The following is a 4,310-nucleotide window of genomic DNA, read 5'->3' on the forward strand; positions in this document are numbered from 1 at the left end:
TCCCTTTGGCGCTGTCGTGCGCCCGTTCCTTCCCTTTGCCGCTGTCGTGCGTCTGTTTCCTTTCCCTGCATATGCCTGCTTTGGTTCCTCTGTGTCCCCTAGTCTCTGGGCTCCCCAGTATTGTCTAGGCCTTGGTTCCCTGTGTTCTCTAGCTTTTGGTCCCCCATGTTCTCTAGCCCCTTTGGTTCCCCGTGTTCTCTAGCCCCTTCGGTTCCCCATGTTCTCTAGCCCCTTTGGTTCCCCGTGTTCTCTAGCCTTTAGGTTCCCCGTGTTCTCTAGCCCCTTTGGTTCCTCTGTGTTTTCTGGCCCTTTATTCCCCAGTGTTCTCTATTAGGTCCCTAATGTTCTCTAGTCTTTGATCCTTTTGGTTTTCTGTGTTCGCTGGCTCTTTGGTCCCTCAGTATTCAGTTTTGACTCTTGCCCGCCTTCCTGGGCCCCCTCCACCCACCCAGCATGGAGATTCTGGGCCGTCCGGTGTCCGGCCTATGGGGGTGGGGGGTACTGTCAGGATGCAGCTTGTAGGCTGCGTGCTGAGCCTCTGTCCCTCTCTCTCTTTCCTGCGCAGCCTGGTTGGTTTCTCCTGACAGGCTGCAATTAACCTCCAACTGCTTCCACCTGGTTCCACCCTTATTTAAACTCACCTCTTTCTGCTCTCGTCGCCGGTCCGTAGTGTTCACTTCTGCTCAGTCTCTGCCAGTATTCTGTGTCAGCTCAGTTTTTGTTACAGTCAGCCTGAAGACGTTGCTTCTACTTGGTTTCTGTTCAAGTCACTTCTCTCAGACTCTGCTCAGCTCTGCTCCATCGGAAGTTCTCAAGTTTCCACTGCTGTTCCACGTTCTCAAGCTCTACTGCTGCTCGACGGTCATGTCCGCAACTCAGTTCCACGCTCTCAAGTTCTGCAACTCAGTTCCACGCTCTCAAGTTCTGCAACTCAGTTCCACGCTCTCAAGTTCTGCAACTCAGTCCCACGCTCTCAAGTTCTGCAACTCAGTTCCACAGTCTCCGGTTCCGCTGCTGTTCCACGGTTTCAGGTCCTCCGCTCCAAAGTTTCCTCCCGGTCAGTCACCCATTACTCCTCCTGTCAGCCAGCTTCTGCACCCTTCATCTCCGTTCATAGAAGACTCTGGTTCCTCTCGTCAAAACCCTTCATTCTGTTCAATAAAATCATTTCAAGAACTAGCTCTGTGTGTGCGTGCTGTGTCTGGGTTCATCCAAAGACAAATCATGACACCCAGAAATAGTATTTTAAAACCGGAAGCTTGAGGCCCCCTTCCGTCTTACTTCTTTGTAGTGTTTTATATTTTATGCGAGGGCGCTTGCCTTGCCATATGAATTTTGATATAATTTTATCCAATTCAACGAACGTGGACTTAGGTATGCCAACTGGCAACATTTGGAACAAATACAATAATCTGGGTAACAGATTCATGCGGATGGTTTCAATGCGACCGAGGAGGGACAAAGGCAATGCTGACCATCGCTCCAGGTCTTTTTTAATTATATCCAGTGTTTTAGTGTAATTGACGTGATACAAATCATTTAATGAGAGGGGAATGTTGATGCCTAGATATTTAATGCCTTCCTTTGGCCACCTAAAACCGCTCTGTTGTTTAACCCCCAGTGGAATATTGCCATTGACATCCATTGCCTCTGTCTTATCAACATTTATTTTATAGCCAGAAAAATTTCCATAAACAGAAATCATTTCCCTCAGACGTGGTATTGATGATGTAGGATCAGACAAATACAGGAGTACATCATCTGCATAAAGAGATGTGGCAACCTGGGGGGTGGATGGATTTTCTTTTTTTTTATGAAACCCAAATGTAAGATGTTAAAGTTAATATGGGATACCGACAACGCCACCTGGAATAACTCCAGGAAAATAAAATAGTAAGGACACAGGTAAGTTCTACTGGAAATGAGACAGGATTCAAATAGTTTTACAAAAGTTTATTAAACACGTCTTTTGTTTAAAAAGAATCACAATAATCTGCAATTGAATGGTTAAAACAGTGAATGCATTTTTATTTAAATTGATTATAAAATATTTTAAATTTCAAAAGGAAACTGAGGCTTACCAGTGTGGGGGGGGGGGGGGGGGGGGGGGGGGGGGGGAGTGGTGAGATAAGGGGCAACGTCCAGTGAAGAAAAGGGATCACCCTGGACACTACAAAAACACGGCAAACAAAAAAAAAAAGAAGGTGCTCCAACAAAACACACAAGACAAGACACCGCCACCAGGGATCACCACCGCCACCACAGAAGCCTCAGTCCCTAAAAGAAAGGCAAAAATGAAACGATATGAGTAAAACAGTGGTACAATAGCACTACAATATTGCACTTTTTCCGGATGGTAGTGTCATCAATGCTCCCGGCAGCAGGGGGAAAGTCCAGATAGGTCCTTTTAAGAATTTCTTTAGGCGAAACAGTTCTTTATAGGCAAAACAGCAGCGAGTGTCAAATCCAGTATTATGGTGGTCAAAGACTCATCAGGAAGCTGTTTCATTACCAGGCTGCCAAATAAACGGAGTCACAATTCCGCCTATGCAGCGCAGCTTCCCAGCACCAAGCAAACACAAACAGATCAGTCCAGGTTTTGGAGGAGCAACGAAAGAAGCCAGCACAGTTCAGCAGACACAGGAACCAAAATGATACGACGTCATGACGCAAGCAACTTCGTGGCAGGTGGATACCTGCTTATATGCAGCAGCTGAAATAGACCTTAAAGTGGCAGCGTACCATTTATGCTGCTACAGTCTACCCCCCCAGCTTGCGTCGACGCCCCGACGACGACCCCAAAAACACTAGCACTAAGGTCTAAATAGTGCAGAAACAGCATTGCAGTGTGCATCAGGAGAGTTTGCAGCCCCATGCACTAATCCTGTTGCTCTTGGGAGATGGTGGACATTGGAGTGCTGACCTGCTGTTGAGCGTGCAGTTCTTCTCATTACCCTTGGAGGGCCCTCATCTTTTCTTGAGCTGGCAGATGTTGAAGGCGCTTCAGGAGGATATATCTCAGCAGACTGAGGAACCATGTCATTTCTGGCCATGGGTGGGTTGACTGGCAAAGAAGGCGGTGGTTGGTGGACATTTAACCTCAAAAACAAATCAGGATCAATTTCATCCTCAGAGGATGAATCACTTAACAGGGGTTCCCCAGCTGGTGATGCTGGGACGTCATTGCAAACAACTGGCTTCAGTAGAGACCTGTGGACCCTTTTAATTTTGTTCAGCTCATCTGCAGGAGCCACAGTGTAAACTGCTCCGGTGTCACCCAGTTCTTTTAGGACCTTATACACCTTGGAGCGCCACAGATCCTGAATTTTGTGTCTTCCCTGTTGATTGGTGTCTCGCAGTAGGACAAGTTGACCTTCATGCAGAGGAGAATCTTGAACATGCTGGTCATTATTTCTTTTTCTCCTATCTGCAGCAATCTTCAGCTTCTCCCTGGCTTCCTCAAAAGCCAGTTGCAAGCGTGTCTGGTGCTCTGCAACCCACTTGTCAACACTGCCAGCACTTGGTTCTGATACATGGCCCAGCAGAAAGTCTAAAGGAAGCCTAGGTTGTTGGCCAAACATCAGAAAGAAGGGACTTTCTCCAGTGCTTTGATGTGGTGTTATAACAAAAGACAACTTGTGGCCATGCTCTTTTACTGGTGGTGGGGAGGGTACGCAACAGATTATGAAGTGTACGATTAAACCTTTCACATTGTCCATTTCCAGCAGGGTGGTACGGTGTGGTCCTGGACTTCTTGATGCCATAGAATTGACAAAGTTGCTGAATAAGGGAGCTTTCAAAATTACGCCCCTGGTCCGAATGAACACGGGCTGGTACCCCAAACTTTGAAAACCACTCGGTCACCAGGACATGAGCCACAGTAGAGGCACGTTGATCTCTGGTTGGTATGGCCAGGGTGTACTTAATAAAAACATCAGTTAAGATGAGCACATTCTCCCATCCATCTTGAGAAGGCTCCAGGATTGTGAAGTCCATTGCCAGAATCTCATTGGGTCGTGACGCCAGCAAATGGCCCATGTAGGTTCGTGCACGAGGTTGAGTATCTTTTGCTACTTGGCATCGCTCACATAACCTACACCAATCAACAACATCAGAGGACATTTTTGGCCAGTAACATCTTGTCCTCAGGAGTGAGAGAGTTCTGTCCACACCTTGATGGCCATGGTCCTGATGAGCCTGCGTCAGGACCTCCTTCTTCAAGGCTGTGGGCAGCAACAGCTGTAACATCTCCTCAGCACCATCGGGACGGAAGGTCTTACGGTGGAGGACACCATCCTTCTCCACCAGCC

The 4,310-nt window shown here is 47.5% G+C and overlaps 1 long non-coding RNA gene across 1 annotated transcript; it reads right to left on the reverse strand.

Moving 5' to 3' along the window:
* Positions 1-1,804: 1,804 nt before the first annotated feature.
* LOC118561963 lies at positions 1,805-2,807 on the reverse strand. Its single transcript, XR_004930397.1, has 2 exons — positions 2,242-2,807; positions 1,805-1,866 (listed from the first exon to the last, which is right to left on the reverse strand). It is a non-coding gene; the product is annotated as an uncharacterized LOC118561963 (long non-coding RNA).
* Positions 2,808-4,310: the final 1,503 nt, after the last annotated feature.

Source organism: Fundulus heteroclitus, unplaced genomic scaffold (assembly GCF_011125445.2).
Source record: "Fundulus heteroclitus isolate FHET01 unplaced genomic scaffold, MU-UCD_Fhet_4.1 scaffold_77, whole genome shotgun sequence".
Classification (NCBI taxonomy): domain Eukaryota; kingdom Metazoa; phylum Chordata; class Actinopteri; order Cyprinodontiformes; family Fundulidae; genus Fundulus; species Fundulus heteroclitus.